This window comes from Tribolium castaneum, chromosome 7 (assembly GCF_031307605.1).
Source record: "Tribolium castaneum strain GA2 chromosome 7, icTriCast1.1, whole genome shotgun sequence".
Lineage (NCBI taxonomy): Eukaryota > Metazoa > Arthropoda > Insecta > Coleoptera > Tenebrionidae > Tribolium > Tribolium castaneum.
In genome coordinates, this window is record NC_087400.1 from 16269760 (window position 1) to 16285405 (window position 15646).

Genomic DNA, 15646 nt, shown 5'->3' on the forward strand with positions numbered 1-15646 from the left:
CATGCATTTTCTTAACCTTTCCCAACCCATATTATCAACAACTCTTTACGTTTCCTCGAATACATGTGTAGCGTGTAGGCGTCGATATCAGACTTCGTGGGATGTAGACTTTCACGTGTTAATATCTACGTAACTTAAGAAAATTTGCTGACACCATGTCTCGAGGATTTAAATTTAACACATATGATGGAATAAAACTCATTAAGTATTTATACAAGAATTTATTACTGAGGAATAAGTTTTGTACATAACCATTCATAAATACATTTAGCATTATTTAACGAACACATAAAATCATAATTATCTAGATTATGAAATTCACATCTTGTTCTTGTTTTACATAACTTGGGTGATTCGTCGATTTTTTCTAAGTTGACTATTCGAACACATGAGTCGAGTAAAATTTTTCGTAGGAAATCTTCTTTTACGTATCCTTTTACGTAGATGATGATATCAGATTCACTGTTTTTCAATTCATTCAAATGAAGAAAGTTTCGGATAATCCCAACAACATTCTTCTGTGCTTCAAGTCCATCGTTATAGCGTAGTAAATGATGATATCTTTCCAGATATTTCACCTGTTTTCTATAAAATAAATCTATATCTTCATATGGTTTAGAAGGTTTAAAGAGATTATGTTGAATTGATTGAGCATCCATTATAGTTAATTCTTTAACAACAAATTCTGGTATACAAAACCCTTGAATATCACATACATACAAATGCATGTTGTTTTAAGCAATACTATTCTTTTCAATCCAACTATTGTGTTTATCACTAAAACCTAACCACTTCACATACAATTTATTTCCACGTTTTTTAATAATTTTTTCAATCAAGTAGACGTTGGGATGTTTTACTTTCTGATGCTCCATCTCATAAAATCCGCCTGATATATCTTCTCCCTTCTCATCACACAACAAATATGTTGTCGGATTGGTTAATTTAATTTCCTTAATTGTGAAAATTTCATTTGACCAATTGGGAGTATATCCTTTATCAAAAGCATTTCTAAACTTGCTTATTCTGACGTGATCACCAATTTTAAATTTATTATTTTTATGAGCTAATTTTATATGAGTAAAGGCTTGATTTAAAATTTTCTTTTCATTATTTTCGTTCACTTCTGATGGTTTCATTTGAATGGTGCGATGAAATGTGTTGTTATACAATTTTACTACATCATATAACAGATGTATCCATTTATAATGACCTTGAAGACTGAATCGTTTCCACATTATATTTTTTAAAGTGCGATTAACCCTTTCAACGATAGAAGCTTTTTTGGTACTAAAAACACTGTAATGGTGAATTCCATAATCTTTCATTAAATTTTGAAAATCTGAATTATAAAATTCTTTTCCATGATCGGTTTGTAAATTTTTTGGTGGTTTTGATAATTTTTGCAGAATGTTTTTCATTGCTTTAGTTACATCGGTTGCATTTTTGGATTTTACTTTTTCACAGAATACATATTTCGAAAAACAATTAATAACAACAAGAATGTATTTGAAACCTTGATTTTCCTTAGCAAAAGGAATCATTTCCACAAGATCAGCTTGATAGAGGTCATTAATACCTTTTATTATGACTCTACGTCTATTAAAATTACGTCTGGCAGGCTTGTGAAGTTCATTGACTACATCTTTTTTTATTGATGATTCTTGAAGGTGATAAGAAACTCGACGTCTACGTTTCATTTCTCAGACACAAGCTTATCAATCAGTAGTATGCACCACCTGCACGTATTGTACATTAACGACTAAATATTTTATAATTTGAATCACTTATTGTATTAAGCTATAATATTGAATTCACGTAATTCCTCAATTATGGAAACAATTTCATTTGAATGATTTGTATTACCTTGCTTGAGATGCTATTAACAAACGAAGTCGTTCAACAAGTTCATTAGGGTCATCCCAATGTACATAATCTATTTTATCTCTATTTACTTCTTTAATCATACCCCGACCCGTTTTGGGGGTTGACGTCGAAATTGTTGTTTTTTTACGTAATAATGGAGCAATAATTTGTTTATATTTTTTTGATCTTGTGCCAACATTTCGATCTTGCGGATCAAAGTTTCTCTTATATGCGTAGGTTGTGTGTAGTATATCGCTGTAGTCATTTAAGTCATTATTTGTATAAATTTTATTAGGTTGTTTTCTAAATAACAATTCATATAATCCAGGTGTTGCTTTATACACTTTATCCTTTATAATAATATTTGAATCATCGAAATCCACTTGCTCTGATCCAACAAAAAACTTGTCTTTACGCTTATCATATCTTACACCGAACGTCTTGTCAAACTGAGTATTTTCTTTGCCATGCAACATTTCTTCAATGTAATGTTCTTGCAATTTAGTATCATGATTTCGATTACTAATTTCAGGTTTATTACTCACATCAAAAACATTAGCAAAATTACTGTTTTCGAGTGTTGATGTTTGCTGATGTGACAGATTCGAAACTTTATCTTCTCCAATTGAAAATGGTAATGAATCATTTGTATCGATAAAAAGATGAAATTTCGGTTTAGAATAACGTTCAACTTTTGATTCTAATAATTTTTCTGTTTTTAAATTATTCTCATCATGTCCTTCAACTTTATCTAATTTCTTCGCTATTGTTTTAAGCTCCGTAATAATTGGTAAAAATTTATGTTGCTGATGAATCTCATTCGTTTTAAATAACGCTAATTTACGTTGAAGTTGTTTTCGTTTTTGAATTATTTTCTTTTTTAATTCGATTGTATTTTTCAATGTTTCTGTATTCATATTAATTGTAAATTATAAAGACACACACACACAGTTCGACACACACACTATAAGTTATGGAAAATGATGTCTTCACAATAAGAAGTTCAAATTATAACTAAAATGCAGTAAAACAGTGTATTGAGTTTTTATTTGATTTGGGGATCAATAAACGAATCAAATCCTATTCTGTATCTTCCATTATTAATATCGCTATCCTTATCTATCACTAAAAAACCATAATTATTCTTCCAACACATTGAGCACATTTCTTTGAATTTATCGAATGAAACATCAGTATTTACATGATCATCATATACATGTCGTAAGTTTAGGTTGTCCTGCTTGAATAGAGCGATTAAATTTGCATTATCACGAATTAGATGCTTTGGTACATGTGAATATGTTTGACATAAGTAAAATGAATCAATACATTTATGTCGTCCCATAGTAAAATATGCTTTCATAAGATCTTGTTTATCGCATGCTACATCATCAAATATAAATATAGAATTTGGTTTTGCTTCATGCGGCTGCGGAAGATTGTTTTCTAATCCACTAAATGCAAAATATCCCAAACCTTTTATGGGTTTTACAAGCTTTTCCAAATACTGATACTTTGGTTGATATAACGATTTTGAATAAATGTATAAATTTTCAAATCTGACTCCATTCATCTGTTCAATAAGATTAATAATTAAGTTAGTTTTACCGCAATTGCTTGGACCTACAATTAAACATCGAATAGATGAGGGTAATAAATCACCATGTCTTCGATTCTGGTTCGTTAAAATATCAGAATCACTGATATTTATTGGAAGCTTAGTTTTTTGTTTTATTACTCGCATGATGATGGACAACCAGCAACTAAAGCGTAATGTAAAGGTTTTTAATTTTTATACGTATTGTAAGTCTCTGTTTGTGAACGCTTCTGAATGCAACGATCTGAGTTTCAACAACCTCTTGTAGTACGCAACTATATCACCTTTCAGTCATTGAACCTGTGATGTGAAAATAAAAGGCAGATATACTAACTATTATTTATTAAATAAATTAAAAAATTAATTCCTAACAGTAATACCTAATACCTACCTAATAAATAAAAACTAAACTAACAAAAATATATACCTATTTACAAATTTACAATTTACTAACTAAAAATATTTACAAACTATAACTAATTATATTTACAAGAAATTTACAAATTTTTTAAGATATTCTGGTAATATTCTTCTTCTTTCTCTTGTGCTTTTAATATTGAACTCACCCCCTCCTGGGTTTCTTTTATATGTTCAATTTTTGTTTGAAGTGATTTAATGAGTTTTTCACCTTTTGATCTATTCTGCTTCAAAATCATTAGCTTCTCCTCTATTTTAAGTTTTAGAGCACTAATTTCTTCTCGCATCCCCCCAGCCGCCTCTTCAAACTGATTCCTTATTTCCTCAATTTTCTCCGGTTCAACCGGTTGCGCCACGAGCCCAGCCTCCTCCTCCATGTCGGAGAAATTTTCTTCCTCCTCCTGCCTCCTTAGGAGGCTAAGGTTTTTACGGCCCGTGGCCGCAGCCGGTTTAATTAATTTGTCCGAGTGGACAACAATTTTGGGGTGACTGTCCACTTCTTCTCCAAATTTAAAGAGCTCCTCCCAGTCTCCCCCTACAGCTAGGAGGAGCTCTTCAAATTCCTCCTGCCCCGCAGGTGTGCCTACATAGGCAGGAGTTACCAGATCAATAATTTGCTACAAGAAATATATAAAATTAAAAAATATTCATTAAAGTTAAAAGAAAAATAATAATATTAAACAAAAATAGTTCTCGATAATTGTATCTTTCAAAATTAATTATAGATAATTTAAAAAAACTTACACCCTCTTGCGGTGGTGGTGGAGGCTCGTTAATTGAGACATCTATTTTCATCTATAAAAAATTAAAAAATATTCAATAAAGTTAAAAGGAAAATAATATTAAATAAAAACAATTCATATTAATTGCATTTCTTAAAATTAATTAAAGGTAATTTTAAAAACTTACGTTTTTTCGTAGTGGTGGTGGAGGTTGGCTTTTTTTTAATGATAACAAATTTTTCCTCTTTAGCTATAAAATATAAAAAAATATTAGACTAAAGTAAAAAATAATAAATATTTTATTGAAGTAAATTTGATTTAAAAAAATGTTAAAAAATTGTTAAAAGTAATTAAAATCAATTTCAATAACTTACTTTATTTTCGGAAGTGGTGGCATTTGCCGAAGTAGAGGCTTCAAAATAACTCATATTTTAAAAACACACAATGTACACACGATGAAGCTTTACTGTTAACTTTGAGTGCCCCTAAAGCTTTTATAAGGCCTTAAGGAAAACAAATCCGCCATTTTGGAGGTAAAATAGAGTGGGAAATGCTGATTATACAAAAAAAATTTTTGCTGACATCAGCAAAAATTGTAATCTGATATCAAAAAAAAATTGCTGAATTAGCAAAAATTTTGCTGACATCAGCAAAAAATGTAATTTGATATTAAAAAAAATTGCTGAATTTGCAAAAATTTTGTTGACATCAGCAAAAAATGTAATCTGATACCAAAATTTGCTGAATTTGCAAAAATTTTGTTGACATCAGCAAAAAATGTAATCTGATACTAAAATTTGCTGAATTTGCAAAAATTTTGTCGACATCAGCAAAAAATGTAATGTGATACCAAAAAATGCTGATTTTGCACAAAATGTAATCTGACACCAAAAATGCTGACTTTGCACAAAATGTAATCCGATATCAAAAAAATGCTGATTTTGCAAAAATTTTGCAAATTTGCAGCAAGTGTTATCTGATGCCTGTGCGAACAAACGTAGGTATATTTGATTTTGTATCCCTTTATCAGCGGAAATGTGTATAGTGTTACAAAAGACGAATGCTCATATCTTTATTTCATTTAATATCACAACAGGGTAAATCCCCTATCGGAAATATTGGGAATCCCCTAATTTCATTGCTATTTTTAGTTCATGAGGTCACTGTTATTTTTAGATCATGACGCAATATTTAATCAGTATAAATATGAGGGTGAAAGCATGAATTTTAACAGTCTTCAGACAATCTTCATACAGTGAAAATACAAGTTGTGATTAATTCATATAATTATTGTTAACAGTTTTTGTGCTTCCTCGTATAGTAAAAATACAAGTTGTGGATAATTCATAGGTATAATTATTGTGACAAAAGTGAAAAAACGTAGGTATGTCTGACACAGTGAGCTCTTTAGCTAAACGTTCTATAAATTTAATTCGTGAATACATTAGTAAAATTAAAACTTTAGATGAAATTAATTCGTTTTCGAAATATATTAATAGAAGTGTTAAAATAGTTAGCAAAGCTTTGATCAATAAAATTCATGAAACAAGCATTCATGAAAATCCACATTCTTTGGAAGCCAGTCTTGCTCATTTGAAATACTATCGACTCAAATTAAAAACAATTAAAAAAGACTTACTCCACAATAAAAGCAGTAAAGTTGGTCAGGGATTATCAAATGTACCGAAAAAAACATTTGGTCAAAAGGTTTTATGGGAGGATTTAAATTCTTGTTTTAAAGGAAGAATTCGTTCAGGTTTTATTTCAAATATTCATATAAAAGATCCAGCAATATTTTTAACACGAGCATATAAAAGTTTTGTATTAAAAATTAAAAAAGAATTAGCAAAGTCAATGCTCAAAGTAAATGTTGTGTTTTCAGGTAACTTCATACAACCATCTACGTTGGAAATAGATTTAAAAACATTTGCAACTAGAAATAATCATATAGATTCAACAACTAATATTAGAGAATGGTATCATGAAAATGTAGTTAGTGTAATATTAAATAAATTAGAATCATTTGCTGAAAAAGATAGTGGTTGGGCGTTATATGAAATTTTGGGATTAAAGGTAAATATTAATCAATATGATCCAATAAAATTTGGAAATAATTCAAGTTTTGTGGAAGTACCGAACTTTATTAAAAAAAAACGTTGTATAATAAATGTACAAAATAATGATCAATTTTGTTTTCTTTGGTCAGTTGTGTCTGCATTATATCCTGTAAAAAATAATCCCCACAGAACATCATCATATCCAAATTTTGAAAACGTTTTAAGGTATGATAATATAAGTTTTCCAATAACAATTAGAGATATTGAAAAATTTGAAATAATGAACAATTTATCAATTAATTTATATTGTATTGAAGAAAAAAATAAAATATTTCCGGCACGTTTAAGCACTTATAATAAAAATAATGATAAGAATATTCCTACAATCAATTTACTCATGCTACCAACAAATAATATGGATGAAGAAGAAACGCATCATAATAAAAAATTATATTACCATTTTGTATGGATTAAACATTTATCTCGCCTTTTATCACATCAGTTGTCTACTCATGAACATAAAACATTTATTTGTGAACGATGTTTAAATTATTTTACAACCGAAGACATTCTAACCAAACATAAAATTCACTGTCAAAAGCTTAATCAGTATTCAGTGTCATTACCACGCGATACATCTTTGAAATTTAAAAATCATCTTTATAAGGAAAAAGTGCCATTTGTAATTTATGCTGATCTCGAAAGTATTTTGGCAAAATGTTCTCAAATTGATAATAATATTCACAGTAAAACTATCCCTTACCAAAAACTATTGCTTGTAGTATAGCTTATTACTTAAAGTGTTCATATGATGACTCGCTTTCAAAATTTCAATTATATCGTAATCAAGATTGTATTCAGTGGTTTGTTAAGGAACTAAAAGACATTGCCGAACAATGTGATAAAATATTTAAAAATAAATTACCCATGGAAAAACTTAGCTACGATCAAGAACGTTCATATAAAGAGTCCAATATTTGTCACATTTGTAATAAAACTATTGAATCAGATCAAATTAAAGTTCGAGATCATAATCATTTAACGGGAAAATTTAGAGGACCGGCTCATCAACGATGTAATTTAAATTATCAAGATTCATATACCATTCCTGTTGTGTTCCATAATTTGAGTGGATATGATGCTCATTTTATTATTAAAGAACTGTCAACAGCTTTTGCCGGTAATATTAAATTACTACCAATAAATAAAGAAAAATATATATCATTTTCCAAATCTGTGGGAGGTACTGATGTCACTTTTCGATTTATAGATTCGTTTCGTTTTATGTCTAAGAGTCTTGATCAACTTTCATCAAACTTAAAAGCTGAACAAAAAATAATAACACGAAAATTCTGTAAAACAAATGAAGAATTTAATTTATTAATAAAAAAAGGGGTATTTCCATATGACTATGTTGACAGCTGGGATAAACTCAATGAAACAATATTACCATCAAAAAAAGATTTTTATAGTACAATGCATGAATCTAATATATCTGAAGATAGTTATAAACATGCGGAAACTGTGTGGCAGACATTTAAAATTCAAACATTGGGAGAATATAGTGATTTATATCTACGTACTGATGTTATTTTGTTGGCTGATGTTTTCGAAACTTTTCGAGAAACATGTTTAAATACTTATAAATTAGATCCACTTCATTACTTCACTCTTCCAGGATTAACTTTCGATGCAATGCTGAAATCTACTGGAATTTGTTTAGAGCTATTAAGTGATATAGATATGATAATGTTTATTGAACGGGGTATTAGAGGAGGTGTTTCACAGTGTAGTAATAGATACGCAAAAGCCAATAATCATTACATGAAAGATGGATATAATTCAAATGAAGAACTTTCATATCTCATGTATTTTGATGTCAACAATCTCTATGGCGCCGCAATGTCTCAATATTTATCTTATGGTAACTTTAGATTTTTAGAAGACTTTAACATTACAGAAATTTTAAATACATCAGATACTTCCAATGATGGTTATATAATTGAATGTGATTTAGAATATCCAACTCCTTTACATGATTTACACAGTGACCTACCTTTAGCACCACAACATTTAAAACCACCAAATTCCAAATCAAAATTAGAAAAATTGCTTTTAACATTGTTTCCAAAAATTAATTATATAGTCCATTATCGCAATTTAAAAATGTATTTAAGACTTGGTTTAAAAATTACTAAAGTACATCGCGTCCTAACATTTAATCAGAGTCCATGGCTTAAGGAATATATAGATTTAAATACACGCTTAAGACAGCAGTCACAAAACGAATTTGAAAAAGATTTTTTTAAACTAATGATCAATGCTATATATGGTAAGTGCATGGAAAATGTACGTAAACATAAAGACATTAGAATTGTAACTAGGTGGGATGGTAGGTACGGTATGCGCGATTTAATTTCAAAACCCAATTTTCATAGTTCTGTTATATTTGAAGAAGACATGTCAATAGTTGAAATGAATAAATTAAATGTGGTACTAAATAAACCAATTTATGTAGGTTTTTGTATTTTAGATATTTCAAAAATATTTATTTACGAATTTCATTATGACTATATTAAAAATAAGTTTGGTAATAATGCAAAATTGTTGTACACAGACACCGATAGTTTAATATATCATTTTAAGACAGAAGATATTTATAAAAATATTAAGGAAGATATTCATCGCTTTGATACTTCCGATTATAAACTTGATAATAAATTTAATATTGAATTAAAAAATAAGAAATGTCCAGGGCTCATGAAAGATGAAAATCATGGCAAAATTATGCTTGAATTTGTTGGGCTTCGATCTAAAATGTATTCCTATACAGTTGATTCAGACACTGAAGATGAAGAGCATGATTATGATGAAGTAGGTCCAGCTATAAAACGTAAAAAATTTGTGAAAAAGTCGAAAGGGTGCACAAAATCTTCAATAAAACATATTACATTTAATGATTATAAAAAATGTTTATTCGATTTAGATATATTTCGTAGCACGCAAAGACTCATTCGATCTAAAAAACACTCTGTGTATTCTATAAAACAAGAAAAAGTGGTCTTAAGTCCATATGATGATAAACGCATATTATTAAGAAATACTACGGATACAAGACCTTGGGGATATGCTATTAATCCAACGTGAAATATAGAGGAGCGGTATATGAAACAAATTCTTAAAAAAATAATTAATAAATAAATAATGAAACGATACATAAATTTACTACTTGGTAATCCAATGTGAAATAAAGGAAAGTGATCATACGAAGAAAAAGAAGGTAATTACATCCGATTAGAATTGCACTGTCTTATGTACATATATAACATTTATATTATATACATACAGATGTACATATGACAGTGCAATTCTAATCGGATGATAGTTGTAGCAAGATGGAACATCAACAGTGTCAGGAAGAAGAATCAACAGAAAACTTATTTATTAAAAATCGATGTTTTCATATTGAATATGAAGAATATGAAGCATATCGACATGTGCAGGAGATCAACCTTTACAAATCAATAAAAAAGTATCACAAAGAACAACCTATGGTAAGATGGCTTCTTAAAAAATCAAACTGCATAATTTCAGACAACGCTTGGCTGTGGTTTGCACGAGCATATGAAGTACCTCGACTGATCGATCTATATTTGCTAGTGGAGAAAAAACTAGAGATGGATAAGTATATTAAGAATCTTTTACAGCAAACAAATCGAATATACATTAATTTCAATGAGATGGATAACATTCTAACAAAACAAACTAAACAGTTTAAATTTTATTTTTTTGAATTGTTAAGAAATAGTTCAGATTCTTTGGCAGATGATGAACTTTCAAAATATTATCTTGTTGAAAACATTAAAAATAATTATAAAACTATAAATGAATGTATTAATACATTTGTTTGTGAAGCTGCTTATTTAGCTAATTATAAACCATTAAGATCATTTTTTGGAACTTTGTTTCTGTTTGATTTATCTTTTAAGTTTAATCCATTGGAGAATCAAAGACATCAGGACATTTTGGATTGGTTAAAGAAAAACATTAGAAAGGGTGAGGAAAATCCTGAAGCACATCTTGGCTGGACTACTGGAGCAGATTCAGCACGTTGGCCTTCCATGAAATTGACAGATTACAAAGATACCTACGATTTGTTATGTATACTTACGTAACCTGTATAATGTACTGCATTTTTGTGAAATAAAACAATGTATAAGTTTTGTATGTGTTTTATTAAACAACTTTATCATACATAATAAAATTAAATCTAAGATGAAAAACAAAAGAGATATTAATAATATTAAATTAGTAGCTACACTAAATTGTATTAACAATATCTTGAGGTGCCGATCTTGAGAGAGTCTTGAGATATTGAAGATAAGCATACATTAGAGAAAACAAAACACAAAAATAAATAACACTAAAAATAAATGAATACATTTTAAATTAGCACACTACACAACACGAATAACACCTTGAGCTGGAATATATTTCGCTACTCTATCATGTAGAATTAGACAATGAGCTGTCGTCTTCCCTGGTATGTTGGTTCTGGTCTCAAACTCGAGTCGGATGGAAACAGGACTTCTTTTGAGCATTTCACTCTGCTTGGTGCAATCAACAACTACTATTGGTGCAATGGTCTTGAATTCTTCAGGCGTGAAGATTGGTTCCCCCACTTTATCCAAAAATGATGCTTGGAATTCAATAAACATTTCATATAATGCGGCAAAGGAATTATTGTTGAAATTCAAATTTAGGTTATCATATGGATACATTTCGTCGTTGAGATAGACTTTAACGTTTCTCAAATTGCAGTGATCGAATTGACTGTAATCTTTGGAAAGTTGATTTTTTCTATCAGTTTGAAGTCCGAAAAATATATATTGTGGTTTCTCGATTGATGTTTTAATAGACCATGTATGTCGCTGAGTTTGTGGTAACAGAGGATATTCATGCAATTCTCTGCTTCTAAAGGGAACATCTAGTTCACGATTCTTTGATAACGTATCAATTAGACGTAATCGTTCTGCATCCGAAACTGTTATATGAGGCATTTTCCAAAAGATTTTTGAAATGTTAATTTTTACGTTATGTACTGTTTCATCGTTAACAACTAGAGCATTTAGATCAGTATTGCTTCGAACAAGAACAAGTTCTTGGCGAACATTCAATATTATTTTTCAAAAATCTTCACACAAACCCAATATTAGTCTCAATGGAATAACTACATTAAAGTATCCAGAATCTTGATCAATAATTGTTGATGGAGATTTGGGAAACCATCCAGCATTTTGAAGAGCAATACTTTCATTAGTATTGTACGTTGCATAACCTTTCATAATTGATGCTAAACCAGGATTTCGTACTCTATCAACTACATTACCAGCAATCTCATATCTTACTTCATCAAACATTAACATTATACCATTATTAGCTATTTAACGTTTGGTGAAATTATGGTTTCATGTTTATCATTTGTTGCGATTACTTTTCCTTCAATACGTATACAATGAACTCAACCAAGGAAGTGTATATACATCTTGATGTTCGATTGGTAATCGTATTTCATCATTCAAATTGAAAGAAGTGGATGCGTATGGTTGATGCGTACGTTTTTCAGCATAACTTATTGATGTATCAAAAACAGCTTTTTCATTTACATTTAATATTTCAAAATTCATTATGGAAATTTATTTAAATACACAACGTAATAATAGATGCACACTTAGTTTACACTAATACAGTAAAACCGAGAGATTTAAGAAAGTTCTTGTTTTCCGATGTTAATCGTTTTAGTCTACGATGTCGACTAAGTGATTTAATGTTTGTTGACGTATTTATACAACTTTTATTGACATTAAACCGTTTACGGTAGGAATCAAAAACTAATCCCATAATTTTTTTTTTGGTTTTATGTTGAGAGGAGCTTTTTAAGATGCAACCTTACCGTGATGGCTTCACCACGAAAATTGACTACATTTCCATCTTGATCAGTTATTTTAAGTACCAATAAAGAAATTTCATTTCGATTAATTGGTAAATAGATTACATTGGTTGGCGCTTCTACAATTCGATACCCGGGAGGTACAGTTGGAAAAAACTCATGTAAAACATGTACTGCTTTTCCATTTCTATATGAAGACGATACCAGATTGCAATGTACACATAAAGCGTTTACTTTATGAATTTTAGCTGGCAAAGGAGAGATGTGTTTTACATTAGGTTTTAATACAGTAGATGTAAAGCCTAATATACTGGCTATGGTATTTTCTTTAGTGAAATCAATCGTTATTGTTGATTTGATTTTTACTTTTAACGTATTTGTATTTGATTTTATTGATAAAATAGGTGCTCTCCTTTCATGAATGTTACTATCAACTATTTTAGTAGAATCTTTATCAACAAGTATTATGGGATTAACATTATTCTTGCTATTCTTTTCTTCATCTTGTTGTTGGATATGATAATATTTTTTAACAATTTCTTTATTAAGATATGTATTAATATCATCAATTTCATAAGATCCTTCAGGTATTTCTATACATACCTCTTCATTATCTTCACTTACATAAAAGAATTTATTATTGGTGTGATCAATATTTGGAAATGAATTATAAGTTTCTAAGTTAGTTAATCCAATTACATAACTGCTATCATTTTCTAATGCTATTGATGGACTATATTCAGATGTTAGAATTGAACTGTTTCCAGTTAAAGTAAATGTCATTGACATTTTATTGCACTGATATATAGGTCACTAGAGGTAGCACGTATTAAACAACCTTGCTGATCACAAGGTAATGAATACTATCACTGAGTGTCTCTGATAATTTTACGTCTTTAAATACTCCGTTTACAACCGATTGTTTGTTACGTTGATACGCACATTTTTTGAAAGGTCGTTGTGAGCGTTGCAAGGTTTTAGATTATACAGCAAGTTACAACTAAGTTTCACCTTGCAGAGTAATATGAGAACGAAATGTAATCAAAGAATCACTTGCATTTGTAGTTGTTATTATTGTACAAGAATTGAAGGCATAGATGTCCACAATTAACCGTACCATATTTTTGAATTTGCTCATGATTGTACAGGATTTTACATGGTCCATTGCTATCTAAATATTTAACTAGTTCTCGTGGTGGTTGAAGATTACCATAACTATCAAAATATGTAGCTTCTCGCCTACGTTTTACGTAAGCTGTCCAATGAGTACCCCTACCACTTTCATCATCTAAATTTAATATACCACATTCATTGATTCGTACATTTTAAGGCAACAAATCTCTCATAAAAACACCTCTAAAATTTTGAATTTTTAACATTTTACAATATTTACACAGATCTACATCAGTAAGAGGACGTTTAGGAAGCTTTATCGGTATTTTTTTGGAAATTTTGAATGATCTAAAAAAAGACCGAGACCTGTTTTATATGGTTTCAAATAAAGACCATTTCCATCTTTGTTCTTTCCTAATGCAACCGCTTCCATTGCCTGATTATGTCGTTTATTTTCTTTAAGTTGTTCATTAGCAACCTTCGCCTGGTTGACTGCTCTGGCAACGGCTGCTGCACCACCACCCAAAGACCCGAGAGCCCCCAAAGCAGCAAATATTGGAATAAGAGGCAGTGCACCACCTGTCTTCGGTACTGAAATCACTCTCTTTGGATGTATCTTTTTTTTTCCCCGAAGCTGTTTTACAGCTTTTATTGCTGCACCTATGGCACTCTTCATATCATCAAATTTTCCATTATTCAATGTGTTTTTCGCTTTACTTATTAAATCACTAAATTTAATTAATCCTTTTCCTGATTTCTTCACTTTGCCAATTCGTCTTCTATGTTTTTGCGTTTTATTATTAGGACATCCCATTCCAAGTTTTAATTTGGCACTCATTGCTGTTGAAACTCCTAAAGCAGCAAATTTCTCACCAATAGAAGCGTCAGGGGCACGTCTTCTCTCTTTCGCGCGTTCGAGTAGAATACGATCAGCTTTATGTCTATTTTCTAAATCTTGATGTTCGTTATAAGCGATATCGTGTTCTCTGCACGCTTCGTCTAATTTATTAATACCACGATCTCCGCGCTCTAGTCGTTTTTCAAGTTTGGTTCCTGGACCACAGAATTGATCACCAGGTATGTGTAATTCGAATGGTAGTTTATTAATAACAGAATTTACAATTCCTGAACCAACAACTGCAGTTTGATTTCGTATCTTTCTTTGGAAAGCTTTATTACGACTGATAAGTTTTGATCTTTTCTTGATCATTTATACTTTTTACTGTCTAAGAATGTGGAGTATTCTACAAACCCAAAACAATGTTGTATGATTGCAGAAGATTTAACTACTAAGTTAAATAGTTAAAGAAGGAGTATTTATACTTTTTTCTCTCGTTTTCTCTCTTTCATTGATGATAATTTTCAATTCAAGAAATGGTTTAAGAATCATTTCTACATCGCGAATTCGTTTCTGAAACCACATCCTATCTCTTACCCAATAGCCTTTCCTATCTTCATTAACATCATTCAAAACATAAAGAGTAACACCTTCATTGAATCTTACTTGTTTTAAATTTTTCATTTTGAGTTTTGAGTAACAAAATCGGGTTAGATTGGGTTATAAGTCTTTTTTCAACTAATTATTTAAGTTAGGATAGTGTAGTATACCTAAATAAACACTACAAAACACCTTCTAAGAGCACACCATTTTTAGTAAGATTTTGTTTGCTATATATATATATATATATATATATATATATATATAGTCCGGGACATTTCTATATGAGATACGTCACAGCGCATACGTTGACGCGAGACTATATAGAGCACAAAAACTAGATAAGAGCTCAAATTTAGGGAACTTGGTTGTTTGATGTGTTTGACAGATGATAAATGTAAACAATTCGGAAATAAAATTAACTAGACGCCCTCTGGTGATGACTTTTGAACTATGTCGAAAACAGTAAAGAAATTTTCGTAATGC

The 15646-nt window shown here is 30.0% G+C and overlaps 1 long non-coding RNA gene across 4 annotated transcripts; it reads left to right on the forward strand.

The window, feature by feature from the left end:
• The first annotated feature begins 5496 nt into the window (after positions 1–5496).
• On the forward strand, positions 5497–10882 carry LOC135266728 (uncharacterized). Of its 4 annotated transcripts, XR_010334893.1 has the most exons (4): positions 5497–5986; positions 6485–6675; positions 9659–9939; positions 10045–10882. It is a non-coding gene; the product is annotated as an uncharacterized LOC135266728 (long non-coding RNA). The 4 variants fall into 4 exon arrangements; XR_010334895.1 differs by lacking the exon at positions 9659–9939; XR_010334894.1 differs by lacking the exons at positions 6485–6675; positions 9659–9939.
• The last annotated feature ends 4764 nt before the right edge of the window (positions 10883–15646 follow it).